Raw genomic sequence first — 21,970 nt, 5'->3', positions numbered from 1 at the left:
TTGGTGAACACATTTCTAAATTAATTAAGTGATGCTTATAAATCAGAAAGAAAAGCTCAGTGTGTAAAGAATTATAGCACCCGAGTGTGGTGCTGACCGGGTGGGCACTCCTGGTTCCCCCCCACGCCGGCTGGGATCATCTGGCGGCTCTGGTTTGCAGGGCTTCAGCAGGCACCAAGCAGCCTCTGCACAGGGCAAGCTCGAGAACACCACAGGGAGAGATAGATAGTGTCACTGTACCAGAGCCATGGGAGGGTGACCAGCACGGTCCGTGTGTCAGAGAACACAGCCAGCAGCCGGACCCTAGACAGCCCCATGCCAAAGCCCCTCTCCACAGAGAAGGGAGACCGAGGCCTGCATCTGTCTAGTCATGCGGGACACCAGAGGGTTCACTGTGGGGCTCCGTCCTAACATCGCTCCTGTCCCCTTCCCGATAAGAGATCCCTCTTATCGAGACACTGAAACCTTCAAATTTTTATTACAATAGCTTTATCAAATCAACTAAAGGAAAGAAATGGTGGGGAGGAAAGAAAAAGCATGATAAACATAAAATACACAGTATGATGTAATAACTTTAAATGTTTCAATAATCAAAATAGGTATAAATGGATTAAACTTAACTATTAAAATACCAATAAAAGATTTCATAAAAATCAAGCTATTTATGGCTTATAGACAAACCCATAAAATAAAACCACAGAATAAAATACACTGGGATCATAATCAAAACAAAACCTGCTGTGGCAATGTTAGTCAAACAGAAGAAAATTTAAGTCAAATGCATTAATAGGATTGAGGCAGACATACACAACGATAAAAGAATAATCTACAAGAAGAGCATAATAATCATGAGCATGTATAAACTTGACAACATAGCCTCAAACTACAAAACACAACGTTTTGGAAGGAATGGAAACACCTACAATCATGGTTGAATAATTTTAAAAACCTTGATCAAGAACAGAGATAAAAGAGACAAAATAAAATTAGTAAGGATAAATAATATTTGGTCTGCTAAATTAAAAGTTTATTGTACATAAACATGTACACACAAAACATTTGGCCCAATATATAAAGCATAAACATTCTTTTCAAGCACAGAGCATTTATAAAAATTGAACATGTATTAGGTAACAGAATGTTCCAACAGATTCCAAAGACATGCTGTCACACAAACCGTGTTCTTTAATGTAATTAAGTTAGAAAGCAATAGTAATGTGATAGTTTTTAAAAACCCTGAAACTCTCTCTTGGGGTGCCTGGGTGGCTCAGTGGGTTAAAGCCTCTGCCTTTAGCTCAGGTCATGGTCTCAGGGTCCTGGGCTTGAGCCCCACATCGGGCTCTCTGCTCAGTAGGGAGCCTGCTTCCTCCTCTCTCTGCCTACTTGTGATCTCTGTCTGTCAAATAAATAAATAAAATCTTAAAAAAAAAACACACACAAATAAACCCTGAAACGCTCAAACAATTCATGGGCTAAAGAGGAAACCACACAGGAAATGATAAAATATTTAAGGCTGAACAACAAAAACACCCCCCACTACATTTCAAAATTTATATTATGCAGTTATAATATTTAGGAGGAATTTCTACTTTAATGTATTTACTTAAAAACAATAAAAATCATTTTCAGTAAAAGATCTCATCATTTAAGGTACTGTAAATATAAAGTAGTAAACTCAGAAAACAATATAAGAAGTTAATCACAATGAGAGCAGAAATGAATAGAGAAAACAAGCAAAAAATCACCAATAGTAATAATTAACAAACTCAAAACCGATTTTGTGAAAAGGCTGATAAAACATATATATCCTTAAAAAAACTTATCAAAAAATTAAAAAATGAAAAGCAGGTATTAATAATGAACTACAATAAGAACATGGGACATAACCACAAATATTGTAGAATATATATATATATATAAAGTATATGTATATTTATAGAGACTAACCATTGAAAAATATAAATAATATAGATGGTTTCCTAGGAAAATACAAATACTTAAACAAACTCAGAAGAAAGAGAAAAGCCAAAATAAGTGAATAATTGCTAAATTGGACCAGTTTTCTCAGATCTATTCTTCCAAAGAACATATTTTAGGTAACAAAAGACGAGTTGCATGAAATTTCAAGAAATAGATAAACATTTCAGGGCGCCTGGGTGGCTCAGTGGGTTAAGCCGCTGCCTTCGGCTCAGGTCATGATCTCAGGGTCCTGGGATCGAGTCCCGCATTGGGCTCTCTGCTCAGCAGGGAGCCTGCTTCCTCCTCTCTCTCTCTGCCTCTCTGCCTACTTGTAATCTCTCTCTGTCAAATAAATAAATAAAATCTTTAAAAAAAAAAAAAGAAATAGATAAACATTTCAGACAAGAGTTAAAAAGAGCAAGACAATTGACTTGTACATGCCTAGAATATACCCAGTATGCTAAACCTAACCAATGAGCTTATTGACAAATGTCATTTATTGTCACAGATGCAAAATAATGAAATAAATTATTAGCAAATTAAATCCAGGTAGCTCTATTTCATCTTATTTTATTTTTTAAAGATTTTATTTATTTACTCAATAGACAGAGACGATGAGTAGACAGAGAGGCAGGCAGAGAGAGAGGAGGAAGCAGGCTCCCCGCTGAGCAGGGAGCCCGATGTGGGGCTCAATCCCAGGACCCTGAGATCATGACCTGAGCCAAAGGCAGAGGCTTAACCCACTGAGCGACCCAGGTGCCCCCAGGTAGTACTATTTTAAAATTGTAGTACTGAATAACATCGATTTTAACTCACAAATTAAGCACAGTTTAATTCTGGAAAATCTACCCAAGTAATTTAATACATTAATTGAGGAAATAAAATTACATAAACATCTTAGCAGATAATCATAATAAAAAATCTGATAAAGTTTAGATTCATTTGTTATTTTAAAAAAGTCCTGTCAGATTATAAATATAAGGAATCTTCTTAAATCCAATGAAGGATGTATACCAAAACTCTACTAGTAATGGCAAAAAATTTGAAACAATCCAATGTTCATTAGCGGAGGAATTCAAAAGGAATAGGGTTTATTCATACAGCAGGACACTATGAAGCAGTTCTTAGTAAAGACAGATTGAAAAGATAAGTGAAAAAAAGCAGCATATGTGTACATTATTGAGGGAGAGAGGGAGTTAAATTGGGAAGCAAAGGACATAGGCTTTACAGTTATCTGTCATGTTTTAGTTCCTTGAAAAAGGACTTACAAATACAGCGAAATGTTAATGTTTATTACATTTGGATGGCAAGGACAGTTGTTTTTATAATATCTTTAAAATATTTAGGTTTTTTAAAAAGAGAATTTCTTAAAAGTCACTAATATCAAGAGTAGGCATTCTCTCAGGAAAAAGCAAAAATCCCAATTTTTAGTAGCTTCTCATAGTCTAAATAACACAGTCGAAACCCCTTATAGAGAGAAGTTAAGACTTATATGTCTTACAAACATGTAAGATTCTCATGGACATACGTGCTGCTTTTTTAGCCTGAGATCCCATATGTGACTTCTTTATTCTCTCTGGGGGAGGCTCCTTGCCAGAAAAAGATAAAATAAAAATAAATATTAACAGATGTTCTACTATCCCAATGAAGCATACTGGGAGGGACAGACCATTATCTAGGCTAGAGGTACCAAGAACTCCAGCATTCTCCCAATCTTGAGTTACCTTGTCCCTTTAGAGAACTTTAAGAGTCCACTTGAACCCAAGATTCCCTGTAAATTTCCCTTTATAATTTAGATAAACTCTGACTCAATAATCTTTCATTCCTTTTGTCAACCAACAAGTTTTTATAAAGTTAGGCATTGTGCTAGACACTGGACGTACCAAAGAAAACACATAGTTGACCACAAAGAAAACCAAAGATAGATGACTAAATGTAATATAATTACATATATAAGATATATATACACACAAGAATATATGTATATAATAGAATTATATAGAAATATATACACATATAAACACATACAATTATAGATAATACATAATATATACACACACAAATATAATATATATATACACACATATGTATACATGTATAACATATACACACAATGGAATATTATTGAGCCATGAGAAAGAAGGAAACCCAGCCACTTGCAGCAATATGAATGGACCTTGGGGACATTATGCTCAGTGAGATAAGTGAGAGGAAAACAAATAATCTATAACAATCTGTCACTTACATGTAGAATCTAAAAAAGCCAAATTCATAGAAACAGAGAATAGAACGATGAAAATAGGGTTGGGGAGTGCAGGAGGAAATGAGAAGACGTTGGTCAAAGGGTACAGACTTAGAGTTATAAGATGATTACATTCTGGAAACTAATGTAGAGGGTGGTGATTTTAGTCAACAGTACTGTACTAGACACTGGGTAGCTGCTAGAGGAATAGATCTGCAGTGTTTTAACGGCAAAAGGAAATGATAATTATATCAGGTGATGGAAGTGTTTACTAACCTTACCTTGGTAATCCTTCCACAACATATAAGTGTATTAAATAAACATACTGTATGCCTTAAACTTACACAATGTATCCTGTCGATTTCATCTCAATAAAGCAGGAAGAAAACAAATAATCAAGTAGGTACACAGCTATCTGAAGTAATTATTCCTTATTACGGATGTTGGGGAACAAACCGGGATGCTGCACTCGGAAGCTACACAGGTGATTAGGTAACGATTTTCCGAGCAGGTGATACTGGAGTGGAGGTTTACAGCACCAGAAGGTGGTCCTGTGAAGGTCTAGGATGGAAGTTCTGGGCAGAGAGAACAGGAGTACAAACGTCTTCACTTTTTAGGAACCTGTTAAAGGGCCAGCCTGGTGGGGGGACGGTCTCCTAGATGAGACAGGACGGTAGCAGAGGCAGAGAGATCCCGTAGGGCCTAGGAGACCGCAGCAAAAAGTTTGTCTGTTATTCCAGGAGAAGTGGGAAGCCATGGAGGTTTTAAGCAGAGGAATGACAACTGATGTGTTTTTTAAAGATCACTCTGTTTTAGTTACCTTAGACGTAACCGACAGAAATGTGTTTGTCCCGGTTCTGGAAGCTGGAAAGTACGAGATCAAAGTGCCAGCCCATCTGGTGTCCGGCGAGGAACCACTTCCTGGTTTTGAGACGGTCAGCTTCTCATCATGTCCTCACAGGGCAAGAACACAGTGAGAGGCTCTGGGTCCCTTTCTGAGGACACTAATCCCATTCATGAGGGCTCCGCCCTCATGACCTAATTACTTCCCGATGGCCCCCCTCCTAATAGCCTCACGTTGGGGGTTAGAATTTCAGTATAACAGTGGGGGTAGGAGTGGACACAAACATGCAATACATGACGCCATCTGTCTCTCTTCTCAACATATTTCATGGCGGCTTGGGTGGGTCCTCCGATAACCTTAGCTGTAAGTGGGGACTTGCCCAATGTGGGGTAGGCTGGCAATTTTCTAGCATCAATGGAATATGTGGGTAATTCCATCTAATGCTGGATTTCAGTATAAGAAAGCCCTTTTGCCACGTCCCACAGCAGCGCTCTCAGTGAGAAGGCAGTTGAGAATTCAGACAGGCAGGCAGATGCCGGGGGAGGAAGGATGAGCAAAGAGCTGGCTTCTGTTTGTCCTGTGTCTCATTCCACACTCACCAACCCAATGCCCTCCTCCACTTCCGCAGGGAGTAAAGTGAGAAGGCAAAGAAAAAAAAAGGCTAGGACTGTCACTTTAGAAAAACACTCCCTCCACAGGGAAAGAAATGCTGGGAGTGAGAAGTGCTTTTCCTTGTGCCATTCTCTCTCTCTCTCTCTCTCTCTGTGTCTGTCTTTTTATTGATTTATTTGTCAGAGAGAGAGAGAGAGACAGAGATCAAGAAAACACATAAGCAGGGGGAGCAGCAGGCTCCGTGCTGAGTCAAGAGCCTGATGCAGGACTCGATTCTAGACCCCAAGATCATGACCTGAGCCAAAGGCAGACCCTTAACTGACTGAGCCATCCAGGTGTCCCTGTATGGTTCTCCGTTTGAAGGCTGCCCCCCACACTTCCCTTACTCCCTCTTTAACTCTCTTGCTTGCTCTTATCGCTTGTCTTCCTCTTGGGGGAGATTAAACAGATTCTGCTTTTCCTGTCAGTCCCAGATGGCTTTCATCTCATACCCGGTTGAGTCTCTACTGAACCTATAATTTGTAATCTTGTGTATTTTTCCGTATCTGCTGCGGACTTGAAGACCTGTGCGGTGAATACAGGGGAAGGCAGAGGAGAGAGTGTTTGCAAATAATGGCCACAAGTAAACTCTTCAAAAGTCACTTCGTTATACTGTCTGTTCCTTACAAGCTGACTTGTGAAGTTATTAGCCTCTCTGTGTCATAGAGGCATAAACTGAGTTTTCGAAAAGGTAAATGGCTCTCCTTAGTCCTGTAATTCCAAAGTGGGAGAACCAGAATTCTAAGCTAAGTTTTCTCACCTTTCAGTCCTCCTGTGCTCTTTCCTTTGAACACAATGGCTTGTTTAAAAATCTTTGCCTTTTTTCAAAGTTTCTTGGTTCGCTAGCCTCTTTCTCTTTAGCCTGCAGATGAGAGAGGAGAATGCCAGAGAAGCTCTGGAGAACAGAGGACAGAATGGCTTCTTATCTATGTTTGAGAGAATTTCTATAAAAGTACTTTAATAGTTCAGTGCATACACATTCCTTGCTTAACAGGTGCAATTATCTTCCCAGTACCTAGTCCCTGAAAGCCCACATTCAACTGATCACCTCTTTAACTCCCACTTGTCACATGTGGGCAAGTGGATTGAAGCAAGAAACAGCATTCCATTTCCTAAACGTTCTTTTTTAACTGGGAAATCTCCCCGGGAAGAGAGACATCATTTCCATCATGCCCTGGGTGGAATAAATGGTGACTAGTGCTTTTCCCAGCTGGAGGTCTCCCTGCCAACTTCTGCTCCATTTTCTCATTCTCTTCCCCCTCACCTGGATCTACGTCCTTCAACTCCCGGCTCAGTCTTGCCCATTCCCAGAATTATCTTTTCAAACTATAAACTAAGGATAGTTTATATCCTTAAACTATCTTTAAGGAAAAAAGGTATTATAGGAAATATTTCACATACCCACAAAATAGAATAGCACAATAAATCCCAATGTACCCATCACCCAGAATCAAGAATTATCAAAATTACACAACACTGGAAGCCTGGGTGGCTCAGTTGGTTGGGCAACTGCCTTCGGCTTGGGTCATGATCCTGGAGTCTCAGGATCGAGTTCCATCTCTGGCTCCCTGCTCGGCAGGGAGTCAGCTTCTCCCTCTGACCCTCTCCCCTCTTATGCTCTCTCTCACTCTCTCTTTCTCTCAAATAAATAAATAAAATCTTTTAAAAAAATTACACAGCACTGCCATATGTATTGTTTTTTTCTTTGCTGAAATATGTTAAGTTCTACCCCCAGCTTCTTATCACTTCACCCCTGCATATTTCAATATGGACTGAGGGCAAGCTGTTCAATGTTGCCAACGCTCTTCTAAGAAGTACAGACTTTAGTCTCTAGGTTTGTTACTTACCAAATTATTTCATAGACATCCCACACATTTGGTTTGGATTTCTACCTCAAGTAAATAAAATATAAATGAAATAAATCAATAGATTGTGTTTACCCCAACATCTGGAAGAAAAATGTCTATATAATTTAAAAAATGGGTGAAAGAGTCAATGGATCCTTTCAGTAATGGATCAGTTGGATGGAGAAGCAGGGAAATCGCTGGGATGGCTACTTCTCTAACTGACTGTTGCAGAGCTGAAGTTTCTGACCTCTCTCTTCCCTAGCCAGCCACTAGAAAGACTGCCCATGGGAGCCCTGCTCCCTCCTGCACTGTTTCCACCCAGCTGTGTAGCAACAGGCTGTGTGCCACAATGAAACTGTTCTTTAAGACCAGCTAAAGTCCCACCTGCTCTGGGAAGGCTTTCCTAATTATGGCTTCCAGTTGGCTCTCTTCAGCACACAATTCTGCAATTACAGTTTCATGCATATAGTTTGTCTTCTCTGGTAGCCTGCGAGGGCATCGAGGGTAAGAAGTGTGTTTAGCCTTCTACTGTGTGACTTATGGTGCCAAAGAATGAAGGCACAGCAGGTGCTCAATAAATATTTATAATGCAGCTTTCATTTGGGCTGATGTCATTAGTGTCACTTTTTCTGTTCAGAATCAAGTTATAAGGGAAAGAAAAAAACCCAGCAGAGCCATTTCTGTCAAAGAATGTGAATAAAAGACAGGTTGGGTTGGCTTTCTTCCATCCACTCGTTCAACCTGCTCTACAAGTCTCTTAAATCCTGCCCCTTCTGTCTTTGCCTGAACAACCTACAATGTTTTTTTTTCTTTTTTTTTCCTTGTGCAAATGACTAGGGCAATTGTCTGTGGTTGGCACGTATTGTGGTATGACCACATGTTTAAGAATCATGAAACCCTACATTAAGAAGTCGATCCTTTAACTGAACCTTTACCCAAAGCAACCGGCTCAGTCCTGTCGTAGCGCTATGGTGCCACCAAGTGGACAGTTTTTGAACAACCCAACTCATAAACCATTTGTGGCCAGTTGGTTTATGGAATGGCAGATTTCACACTCTGCATTTTCTACCTAGGATGTTTGATGAATTCTAACAACTGCTTTTCTTATGCTTCTTGAAATATTATTCTTTTTAAATCCTACTTGTGATTTAAGAAAATTCCCAAGCAAAGCATTTATGAAGTACAGTAACATGGGAGCTTACTTTTCATCTTCCTACCTCTCGAGAGAAAACAAGTTTCTCGTTACCTCTGAGGAAACTTTCAAAATATTAATCCTATTTCCTAGGGCAGTCTACTTAAAAAGGAAGAGAGTTTGCCTCTGCACTATGATATATATATCACCTATGTCTAGTCTTGATGTATAGTTCCTCAGGAGTCAATCTCGTATAAAAAAATGAACCTCAACTCTTAGCTGACAACATAAACAAACATTAACTGGAAATGGATGCAATTATCACAAATTCCCTAAGTCTCAGCTGAATGGCCAGTTTAAGGACCTCCTTGGAGAAACAAAACAGCTCTAGGACACCTTATTCTCTCCTCCTTCCCTGAGGCTAAACATACCTCACCTGCATTTTTCTCAGGAGAGGCTGCATATGATGAATTTTCTTTCTTCAAAAAAAAGTATTTGCTCAATTTAATGTTTAATTTTTCTAAAAGTATATCTTGGTTCTATGTAACGTTACAATTCCTTCTGTATGAAGGAATTGGAATTTATTTTGAATTTATAGGTCATTAAAAAACTCATAAGATGTAGACAAGTGCACTGGACGACCAGCCAGGAGATGGAAGGTCCAACCCCAGTCTGTTACAAACAACCAGTGTGGCCATGGACAGGACAAGATTCGATCTCTCTGGGTTTCCACATTTGTCAGGTGGTTAGTGTCTCCCTTTTCAAACTGTATGTATTTTTACATTTTCTCTAATCAGCCTGTTTATACTATTAATAAGGACTTTGGGTAGGATCTCTTAGATTCCTTCCTTGTACCTTGTTCGAGATATATATATATATATATATATATATATATATATATATATAGTTTGCCATTGTGTTTACTTGCAAATTAGTTTCCTTGCAATATGAGTTCTTCATTTAAAACTATTACTCTTAAGATCTCAGATTAATTTTGATGACCACTCTTGGAAAATTTCTCGGAGCTATAAGTTTCTTTCAAATTTGCTAAATGTACGTTACATGTGTATTTCTCATTTTTGCCAAATTTCAAGTTTAAGTGAGTTTGAGCACCATGTGCCCTAAATATGCCATCGAAAAACCCCTCTACCATTTTCCATAAAAGAAAAGGCAAATTAACCCTCGTGTACTGTGCCTTGTGCCATCATGCGAGGGGATTGCACAGGATCCTACAGTAATTTTGCTGTATTAAAATACATCAAAAGGCATAAAAATACAGTGGGGAAGCCTTGGATTTCAGCCTGAACCTCTCAACCTCCAAGCACATGATTGCGGGGGAAAATCCCTTAATGTGTCTGAGCCTATGTCTTCTTATCTGCAAAATGGTGATACCTGTTCTGCTGAAAATGCATTTGGTTGAAGGTTCAAGTGAAATGAGATTCAAGGTAACACACTGAAAACTTGGAAGAGCAACTCTGATGGGAACCCTTCATTTCATAGGAAGAAGCTGAAGAGCTTGGAAGGATAGGGGATACAGTAGAAGAATCAAGGATGATTTAGGACCAGACGCAAAACCTGAAGGTGCCTTCTGGTGGGGCATGATAACCAGCAGCTCTTCCTGGTCCCCCTCTCCAGCTTTTGGGAATGATGGAAACAGCTATGGTCTTCTGTCCACCATCCTTTTCGCCCAGATAACAGGAAGGGAGAGTAAGTTGGATGTGACAGTCCAAGGATCAGTAGAAAAATGAGGGGGAAGAAATAGGGCAGGAGAGGATGACCATGGGATTGACACTATGTTATCACCTGTAACAAGTCAGACACCGTGTTCACGTGATCTCTTTACATGCAGGGATGGTTTCTGGGTTCCCAGCAGCAGGAATATCTTCAATGCATGAATGTAAAGTAATCATCATTGAAAAAGTGAAACAACTGCAGAATGAGAAATGTTCTATTTTTCTTTAAGAGGAGGACTATATTTTAAAATTGTCAACATAGAAGACAAAGAAAGGTTATAGAAATGTTCCAGATTAAAGAAGGCTAAAGGGATAGGATGAATACACGTGATCTTTGATCTATGCTGCATATGCTACTAGAGGAGACAAAACAATGTCATAAAACATTATTGGTCAATAGAATTGGAATATGGTTGGCAAATGAGGGGAAAGGACTATGTCAACACTAAGTTTACTAGAGTTGAAAACTATACTACGGTTCTGTAGGCAAATACCCCTATTTAAGAGTGGTGGGCCATGATGGATGTAACTTATCTCTAAATGGTTCAGGGAAAAATATATAAAGAGAGAGATAGAGTGAAAGAGAAAGTGAGCAGGTAGGGTAAAATAATATAAATAGATGATCTGGACAAAAGGTAAATAGGTATTCCTTGTGCTATTTTTTTAAATTTTATTTTAAGTAATCTCTACACCCAACATGGGACTTGAATTTACAACTCTGAGATCAAGAGTTGCACGCCCGTCCGACTGAGCCAGACAGGGGTCTCTGCATTATTTTTATTTGTGCAAGTTTTTCATAAATTCGAATTTATTTCCAAGTAGCAAAACTTTTAAAAAGTGAAACAAATATTCTAATGAGATCCTCTATGCATTAAACATTCTCATCATTATTTTTAGTTATTAAATAAATAACACTTAATACCTGCATGCCTCTGAACCATTTACAAAGTCTTTCCACATATTTTGTTTCACTTAAACCTCATGAAGAAGCCCCATTTTATAGAGAAGAGAACTGAGAATCAGAGACTTCTCATAGGACCTTGGCTAAATTGTCTTTGTATTTTCACTGCCTTGTCCAGTGAGAAAAGGAAGGAAGACAGACAGGGATGATGAAGGGACCTACCCCCAAACCACAAACCTAGAGGCACCCATGTCGGACTAAGACTCAGAGCTCAGTACCTTTTATTTCTCTGCAGCTACCAAATACTATAAAACACACTTAAATCTCAGAACAGGACTAACCGTTATTTAATTACTCTTTGACGATCACAAGTCACACAATCTTACAGTGCTTTAGGCTAACTTTTATGTATGCCATTTATCATCCTGTAGCTAAGGGAAGTAGCTGTCAAAAAATGTTAATCCGATGCTGGTAGAGTAAGACTACCCTGTAGTAAACTCCAATATATTGCTTTTACCAGTGACACCATGTAACCTAATAAGATAAAGTTATTTTATATAGACATTTTTCTTAGACCTAAGAACAAAAAAGATGTTACCAAGATATCCACACGGCTTATTCGAGTGGTAAGCATTACCCTTAGTATGACATTTTGTGTACTGTTACTTTAACACTTTTAAAAAAAATTTTCATCTCTCCCCCACCCCCAGCTTCATTTTCAGCATTTAAAGTGAAAATCCTAGATCGCTAGAGGAATTTGCCTTCACAAGTGAAAAGGAGACATGGTACCAGCAGCAGAAATGTTTTTCTCCACCTGGTTAGTAATCTTCAGTGCCAAGTAATTCTTGACATTCGCTGCATGTGGTTTCCTTTTAAAGTTCAAGAAGTTATACTAACTAAAAGCAATAGCAATACATATATGAGGGGGAAAAAAAGCAACAACTCACAACAACCCAGAAGTGCCAAGAATGAGAATGAAATCCTAGACTGCTGTGCTGGGGGGGATTACATGTTCTAAGGGCAGGTATCTGGGTGATGAAGAAAATCCGGTGTTGGGGGCTGCCATGGGAATAGGTGTTGACCAGGCTGACTTTCCCGAGTGGGTCTTCAGTCAGCTTGTATTGATCTGTCTTTTACTCTGTGAGTCATGAGTCTAATACTGGATACTCATGTGTAGGCATGCGTTATAGTTGGGAGGGGACAAATGTGTCATCTGGGGAGGACAGCTGGCCATTTGACAAAGTGTGAAGGTGATTAGACTGATTGTTGCCTGTTAATGAACCTTTAGTGAGCGGCTCTTTGAGACAAATAGACGTGGCTTATGACTGACTCCGCAATCTGTACTGAGCTCTCCATCCCTTTTCTCGTGTGATGTATTGTCTTGCTCATCAGTAAATTAAAAACTAGGTGCAAGTCAATTCTTTTTTTAAAAAATTTTTAATTTTTTTATAAACATGTAATATATTATTAGCTCCAGGGGTACAGGTCTGTGAATTGCCAGGCTTACACACTTCACAGCACTCACCATATCACGTACCCTCCCCAATGTCCATAACCCCACCACCCTCTCCCTCCCCCTCCCCCCTGTTTGCTTTGTGAGATTAAGAGTCTCTTATGGTTTGTCTCCCTCCCGATCCCATCTTGTTTCATTTTTTCCTTCCCTACCCCCCAAACCCCCCACGTTGCCTCTCAAATTCCTCATATCAGGGAGATCATATGATAGTTGTCTTTCTCCGATTGACTTATTTCACTAAGCATAATACCCTCTAGTTCCATCCACGTTGTCTCAAATGGTAAGAGTTCATTTCTTTTGATGGCTGCGTAGTATTCCATTGTGTATATATACCACATCTTCTTTATCCATTCATCTGTTGATGGACATCTAGATTCTTTCCATAGCTTGGTTATTGTGGACATTGCTGCTATAAACATTAGGGTGCACATGTCCCTTCGGATCTCTACGTTTGTATCTTTAGGGTAAATACCCAGTAGTGCAATTGCTGGGTCATAGGGTAGCTCTATTTTCAACTTTCTGAGGAACATCCATGCTGTTTTCCAGCGTGGTTGCACCAGCTTAGAGGCAAGTCAATTCTTAATGCTGGCCAAATGAATGTGTTTTGAACGGTTATTCTCATATAGATTCTCATTTGCATAACTTATAGCAAGAGGAACTTCTGTGAGTTATTCACCCTCCATGGGTACTTAGCTTGGCAGATTAGAACCTCATATTAAGGTGAGCAAACTCATAGGTTTCATTTTAGGGAGAGCAGATTTACTTCTCAATGCTGCAGGGTGTTTTTATTGAGCACCTACTATAAGTCATGGATTGAAGATTCAAAGGTGAATAAGGCTGACTGTTTTTATAATTGGGGAAATAGGTAATTAAACAGGTGATCACCAAAAAATGATAGGCACTAAGAATGGGGTAAGAACAAGGTTCTATGGGACAATTTTTTCTTAAAGATTTTATTTATTTCTTTGACACAGAGAGAGAGAGCACAAGCAGGGGGAGTGGCAGGCAGAGGGAAAGGGAGAAGCAGGCTCCCTGCAGAGCAGGGAGCCAAATACAGGGCTCCAACCCAGGACCCTGGGATCATGACCTGAGCTGAAGGCAGATGCTTAACCGACTGAACCCCCAGGTACCTCTCTATAGGACAATTTTTGACAGGCACCTACTCTATGACAGTCACTTGGTCTCTTTGCTCATCAGGGAAGGTTTTGGGGAAGAAGATGGCTAAGCTGAGCACTGAAGGACACATAAAGGTTTAATGGGGGAAAATAGGAATTCTTGGGGCTAAAATAGACAAAGGTCAGGAGGTGAAGGAGAACAGGGTATGTTTTGGGGACTGCAATCAGTTGACAGAGCTGCACCTAAGATGGGGCCGGATCATGAAGTTTCTCAAATGCCATTCCAAGAATCTTGGATTTTAAACTGATGGTTTTAAAACAACGCTAAAGGGTTTTAAGTAGACATAAAATGATCGAGTGTATAGAGAATGGATTGGCACGTGGTAAGTCTGGAGGCAAAGAAACGGGGCCACAGCTTGAATCACCAACATCCTACAGCTGTCTGCTGTGGCTAGAGAGGTTGCTAGGAAAGAAGAAGTGGGGGTGGAAGAATTTGGAACCCATCTGTGCTCTCTGCCCTTTTAAGGAGTGTTAAATAAGTCATCTTTATTTTTAAAGAATTACACACTCATAGTAGTGTAGTCTAATACATCATTTGATAGAAGGAAAAAGCAACATTATTTACACGGAAATGTTGATACCAAGACAGAGTACTTCAGAAGTGGATGAAACAAGGTAGGAAATTATCAGCTGTGAAATTTCACCAACAATTACAATTTTATTGTCTCATATTTATTTTATTTGAATTCAAATGGAGTATCTGCAAATAAATATATACATTGGTTAGACTTAAAAAATTATTCCTTTATTAATTCTTAGCTTTAGAATTGAGAAGACTATATTCTGTTCATTTTCCCACACTTGCTACCTGAGACAGGGGCAACCATACCGTAAGTGCTTAATAGGTGGTTGAAAGTCAAGAATTAAACACACACGGACTAAAATAGATTTTCTAAGACCTCTGATGATTTTCATGAAAATTCTAAGAAATTTCCTTAACACCAAACAAATATAAGTTGGAAGTCAAATAAACAAATACTATACTCATTTTGGATAAATGTAGCTTCAGATGTGTTTGATACAATTTGCAAAAAAAGGCAACGGGAATTGTGTGGGTGAAACTGAATGAGGAATTCGGTCTTTTGTAATTTCGAGCTGTTTAAAATGAGAAGGGTTGAGTAGTTTAAAAATGGATGGGAGGAGCTGGGGCTTAATGGCAACCCACAATTTTCTTCTCATGGTTGTGACTACAGAAAGAACATTTTCTAATTTCCCACAATGCTCACAAAGATGTTTCTAGATCAAGGACCGTGAGACCCTTTGAATGTAAGGATTAGAAAAGCCTTATATGGATATATACACCTCGCTTTCAATTGTGTCCAAATTTTAATACACAAGTTTATAATATAAATCAATATAAATAAAATAAATTAATAATTATAAGTTAATAATTATATCCTATAATAAAATATTATCATAATATAAATAAGTTAATAATTATAAATTATAACTAAATGAACACTTAGGTTTTAAGAAAAATCATCTTGTATACTTTTTAAATGTTACTATTTCACTTTTTCTGGTCCCTTAAATAATGCTTGTATAGCTTGAACCTTTATTTTTGCAATAAAAGCCTAAGTTTGCAGCAAGTGGAGCGTAAATTACACAGCTATATTCATACAAAAGTGCAGTCGTGAAAACACATTATGCCAACCACATTCCTTATTAAATGCATGCTAATATTTTCTTTGGCTTTTATTCTTTGTATGTTAGTCATGTAGACAAGGAAGAATGTTTTCATGGGGACTCCTTATTAAGTGCTGAATAGAGATCGATCACTATCAAGGAGGTCCGTACAGCACCCTGCTCCAAAACCTTTGCCTTTGAGTCTATTTTTCTGCAATGCCTTTTGTTGTCACTGTTGCTGTTACAAGACGGGATTTTCAGTTTTAAATTTAAGATTCATGCAGCTGAGGAGCTCTTCCCATTTCTTCCCTGTGGCCCATACCATGGCCCATACCATGCTTTAGTTTCTTTAACAACAGTTCTAAGTAGGGAACCTGGAGCACTGAGTTTCAGTGGAGATGCTGGGGCTCCTGGTGGTGGCAGCACTGCCTTTGCTCTCTGTGACTAGTCTTGGAAATGAAAAGTGTTCACTACCGAACAGCACACTTTGGGGGACCTTTGAGTACAGAATGATTGGAATCAATTAGATGAACAAACATGAAACTGTAATAGATGTCCAGTAAAGCAACCTCATTTTAGGAAAACCAAATATATTAAGTTCACAAAAACACATTGATTGAGGAATGGTATGGTTTACATTACGAAAAACCTGCAAAATTCTTCAAGTAGTAAGCTACGGAATACAAATTTTGAAATCAGCATTTACAATTTTAGAGCATTTACAAATTTTACAATTGTAAAATTTTACAATTTTTACTCTGGCACACCAGAGTAAAGCACCCTGGTTTTCACACGAGAGTAGGACATTTTGCATTTGGCAGGTTTTTGCACTTTGCAAAGGAGCCCATTGCTGGGCTCCTCTGATCTGCATATTCCACCAGCTGTGGGCAAACACCACTACGCTCCCCTCCCCCTGCAGAACCCACACAGCCTGGTAGAGAGCCCATGACCTCTAACCCAGCACCAGTTCCTCCCACCCCATTCCTACAAAGGCATTTGTTTGTTTTTTTGTGTGTAGTTTGTTTGGATTTTTTTTTTTTTTTTTTTTTTAGTGGAGGTATATGTCTATTGCAGGTAACATGTATTTGTTTGGACACTGTCTGTATTAAAATACTGCTGGCGTTTAGTGGACAGAATTGAGACACACCTTCTAAACCCTTAAATGATGGACATTTGGGGGGCGCCTGGGTGGCTCAGTTGGTTAAGCATCAGCCTTCGGCTCAGGTCACGATCCCAGAGTCCTGGGATCGAGTCCCACACTGGGCTCCTTACTCAGCGGGGAGCCTGTTTCTCCCTCTCCCACTCCTCCTGCTTGGACTCTCTCTCTGTCAAATAAATAAAATCTTTAAAAAAATGATAGACATTTTGTATTACATTTTAAAATCACCTCCCTTCTATTTCAGAATGTTATAAGCAAACCTATTATAGTAGGTTTATAGGTTAATAGTATTATAGGTTAATACTCCCCTGCAGTAACCATCAGTTTGTTCTACACTTGAGAATCTATTTCTTGGTTTCTTTGTTTCTTGGTTTCTCTCTCTCTTTTTCCAAGTTAACGAATATTTGACAGGTACTTCTTCCTACATTCTGGGGTAATAATTTGATATTATTTCCCCCTGTGATGAAAATTATTTGCTCATCACTTTAGGCTGTACACATTGCTTTTTCTGAGGAAATATCATAAATATCATAATATCATATTATAAGCCTATTATATATGGCAAACATAGGGTAGATGCACATTTTCTTACTAAGTTAATATTTTTTAAAGTTCTTATTGAATTTCAGTTAGTTAACATACAGTGCAATCTTAGTACAATGTAGAGATTCAGCACTGAATCTCTACATTGTACTGTAGAGATTGAGTCCATTACAAATGGACTCAAATCCCCGTCACCTAGCTCAACCCCCCCCCCCACACCTCCCCTGCAGTAACCATCAGTTTGTTCTACACTTGAGAATCTATTTCTTGGTTTCTCTCTCTCTTTTTCCAAGTTAACGAATATTTGACAGGTACTTCTTCCTACATTCTGGGGTAATAATTTGATATTATTTCCCCCTGCGCTGAAAATTATTTGCTCATCACTTTAGGCTGTACACATTGCTTTTTCTGAGGAAATATCATAAACATGACTTTGACCCAGTAATTTGAAGAAATACGCATTGCGCACAAGCAGAATGAGTAGAAAATTTATGCCCGACATCCCCACTTTGATTCCATGTGAGGGGCAGAACCTAATTTTGTTCTGCCCGGAACCAAAAGTGGGTGGAGACATGCAAAATTGTGAGCCCTGAGGTGATAGGTAGCCCACATCAGTCTGTTACACTGACGAATTTTTTAAAACTCGATTTAACCGGCACTTTGCACATAGCTGGTGCTCATAGTACTGATGGGTCAGTTAACTGACTTTGGTTAGTTCTTGATTTGCCTGGTTTAGTCCTTGCTAGTTTTCCTATTTGCTGCCTGATGGGTCCATCTGTTAACAACTAGTTCCCAGCTTTAGGCTAGGCTCTTTGCTTGACAACGACCTTTTTGCTGTTATTTTATTTTCTGAGATGTTTTGGAAAGGGCTTCATTTTTTAGCAGGAGAGATGGCAAACCATGCCCAGACTTCTCTTGAAGAAATGTGGTTGTTCTGGGAATAGGCGAGCTATCAGTCTGTCAGTGGAAGAAGGCAGGGCAGCCCTCCATTTCTTAGAGAGGAGGATTTGCTTCACTTGTCACCTGGTGGCTGGGCAGAAGGGAGGAGCTCCAAGGCAAGTGTGAAGTAACTTGCCTCTTACCCGGCCCCACCTCCGTGTCCCTTAGCCCCTTTCCGCTGTCTGTTGGTCAGTCTGTCCACCTACCCAGGCTCCTTCTAGCCTCCAGCATTCTAACCCTGGCTGCTCTGAGGTCATGTCTCCCTTTCCAAATCCATTCCCCTTTCCATGTCCCACCACCCTAGAGCAAACACTTATGAATAGAGATTCCACTAGCTGGTTGTTAGAAGAGTAGCAATTAAACCAATTCATACCAATATATGCTGTAATTTGTGTAAGAATATTTACATTTCAGAAGAATATGTGTTTAAACCAAAAAAGTGAAGCGATGATGACCAATTTTGTATCAGTAAGGACGTGTTTGAACCTGAATCTTCCAGGTACTTAATGAGTGGAAGTTTATTCTCATTCTATCTCGGTCTCTTGAAGGATGAGAAGAAATGTATTGGGATAAATGTTATTTGTTTATAAACCGGTGTCATGCTTGGTCACGTTCTGCTTGCCTCTGACAGCTTTGTAAATAGTTAAGCTGCTATGTAGTTTAGTTAGGAGAATCTCAGAAAATTAGTTTATCACTTTCCTTCTCTGATATGAATGAAGGAGGTGATTAATATTGTGGAGTTTGTGCCAGAGAGAAAGGCAAGGCAGTTTCTGTCTCTTGCCAGCTAGGTGGCCGTGGGCAAGGAACACTACCTTTCTAAGCCACAGATTTCCTGTTGAGCTCATATAGTTGATGAGTGTGATTTCTGTATAGGGAAAATCATTAATATTCCCAAATATGTACATTTGAAGCAATTTGGGTCAGAGTCCCACTGTTGTGGTTATTGTTGGTTTTAACTGGTCAAAATAATTCTGAAGTTAATACATGGAAGAAAAAGTGTGTCAGTATTGTCAAGAAAGTTTTGAAAGAAAACAAACAATGAAGGGGAACTTGCCATACCGGATATTAAACTTTCCAGCATGGCTGCTACAATCAAAATAATATAAATATTAGCTCAGGGATGAACAAATTGATCAATGAAACAGAACAGAGAGTGCAGAAACCAATTCAAGTTAAAATATGAACTTTGTATATGGCGATGCTTATATTTCAAATTATTGAGAAAAGCCACAATTACCTTATATAGAGCATTAAAGTAATGAAATACTCACCTGAAAGGAAGAAGGAAGGAAGAAAGAAAGAAAGAAAGATAGATAGATTTGTAACTTGAGTAAATATAAAGAGAATATTAAGATATAATGAAGATTATGAAACTTGAGGGTAGGAAAGGGACATTCATATGTTAGACAGAAAAATCCACAAATCGGGGGTGTCTGGGTGGCTCCATCCATTAAGCCCTCAGCTCACATATGATCCCAGGTCCGGGGATTGAGCCCCATGTCCGCTCCCTGCTCAGTGGGCAGTCTGTTTCTCCCTCCCCCATCTGGTGCATTCACTTTCTCTCCCTCCCAAATAAAATCTTTAAAAAAGAAAAATACACAAAAAAATTTCAAAATGGATTGACGTGACTACAAAGAAACCAAACATTTCTGAATGTCAAAGGCACCATTAAAAAGTTGAGGGATGGGGTGTCTGGGTGGCTCAGTGGGTTAAAGCCTCTGCCTTTGGCTCAGGTCATGATCTCAGGGTCCTGGGACCGAGCCCCGCATCAGACTCTCTGCTCAGCGGGGAGCCTGCTGCCCCCCCCCTGCCCCACCTGTGTCTCTGCCTACTTGTGATCTCTATCAAACAAATAAATAAAATCTTTAAAATAAAAAAGTTGAGGGACAAATGATAGATTGGGAAAGAATATTTGCAACAAATATGACAAGGCATTAATTTCCTTTATAGACAATGACTTGTGAATAAACAAAAGACAAGAAATAGAACAGAAAAAGGAGTACACAAGGTGATCTAGCACTTATCTAATGAGAGATACAAATAGCCATTAAACATTTTAAAAAGATGCTAAACTACAGTGTTGGTCAGGGAGATACTAAAGAAATAGAGAGTTTTCATGTATCAGAGAGACAAGAATTTTTTAAAAATGGATCAAATTTACTTTGGCCAAAGTGTGGAGAAAACATACCTTTTAGGCACATTGGCGAATGTGTAAATTGTTAACATTTTTGAAAGTCACCTGGTAACATGACATTTAAATGTGCGTATCTTTGACCTAGAAATGCCACTTCTAGGAATCTAACTTACATAAATAAAAGTGCTAGTTTTAAGAAAAAGGCTGAGTGAAATTGCATATTGTTGCATTTAAGGAATGAACTCTCCAAAGCCCTGGAATATACCCTGAACATCCACCAATAAAACTGATTATTATTTACCACCAATAAGACTGAATATTATTCAAATATTTACATAGGTCTACACTCATTGATTTAGAAAAATATCCGTGATATATTGTGAAGTGAAAAAAGCAAATGCTAAAAATACGTGTAATACATTTTATTTTTTATAAAAAGACTATATACCTGGTTGCGTGTCTGACTATAAGACTATGTAACACCTGGGGTGTTGGGCGGGTCAGTCATAGACAGACTTATGGAAGGATACATTCCAAAATATTGGAAGCTGAAGAATGGGACTAGATTAGAGGAGGAGAGCATTAAATTTTATATCTCTTTATTGCTTGAATTATTGCACAAAGCCTTCATTACTCTTACGAATTGAATTATGTCCCCCCTCAAATTCATATGTTAAAGTCCTAACCGCCCAGTACCTCAGAATGTGACCTTACTTGAAATTAGCTGTAGGTGTAATTAGCTAAGCTAAAATGAGATCATACTGGAGTGGTTGTCCTTATGACTGGTGTCCTTACAAAAAGGGGAAATATAGATATAGATATAGATATAGATATAGATATAGATATAGATATCTATCTAGATAGATAGATAAGTATAGATATAGATGAACTATATAGATAGATAGATATATCTATATCTATATTTATATCTACATGAGATTTTATTTCCTTGAGAGACAGTGGGAAGGAGCGGCAGTGAGGAGCAGAGTGAGATAGAGAAGCAGACTCCCCACTTAGCAGGGAGCCTGAGGTAGGACTTGATTCTAGGACCTAGAGATCAAGACCTGAGACAAAGATAGACGCTTAACTAACTGAGCCATCCATATGCCCTTATAAAGGGGAAACTTAGACACAGAATCAGGGAAGACCATGGGAAGACAAAATGATGGCTATCTACAGCCGAGGGGGGAGGCCTGGAGCAGCCACTGCCTTCCCTCACAGCCCCTGGAAGGAGCCCACCCTGCTACCCTGCTGTCAACACTTTGCTCTTGGACTTCCGGCCTTCAGAACTGTGAGAGAAAAAACTTCGTTTGTTTAAGCCTCCCAATTTCCAGTCCTTTGTGTTGGCAGCCCTAGCAAACAAATACAATCACTCTTGAAATTCAAAACCAATAAAATATTTTTGAAAAAGGTAAAGAATAAAAAGAACTGCATTGTGTAAGTTTATTCATTCAAGAAACATTTACCAAATATCTGTAATGTGCCAAGTAGTTTATCTTAATTAGTTTTCTTAATTTTCCAGAAATGCAAGAGGATAAGAATTAGTGCCTGCATTTTACAGACATTCTGTAG

At 38.9% G+C, this 21,970-nt stretch overlaps 1 long non-coding RNA gene across 1 annotated transcript in view; it reads left to right on the top strand.

Moving 5' to 3' along the window:
* Positions 1–9,501, top strand: part of LOC116593663 — a 48,935-nt gene extending 39,434 nt beyond the window's left edge. Inside the window, exon 3 of the long non-coding RNA XR_004286924.1 lies at positions 9,274–9,501. This is a non-coding gene — a long non-coding RNA (uncharacterized LOC116593663). The remainder of the gene's footprint in view (positions 1–9,273) is intronic.
* Positions 9,502–21,970: the final 12,469 nt, after the last annotated feature.

This window comes from Mustela erminea, chromosome 6, assembly GCF_009829155.1.
Source record: "Mustela erminea isolate mMusErm1 chromosome 6, mMusErm1.Pri, whole genome shotgun sequence".
NCBI lineage: Eukaryota > Metazoa > Chordata > Mammalia > Carnivora > Mustelidae > Mustela > Mustela erminea.
This window is presented reverse-complemented; position numbering and strand designations above follow the sequence as displayed.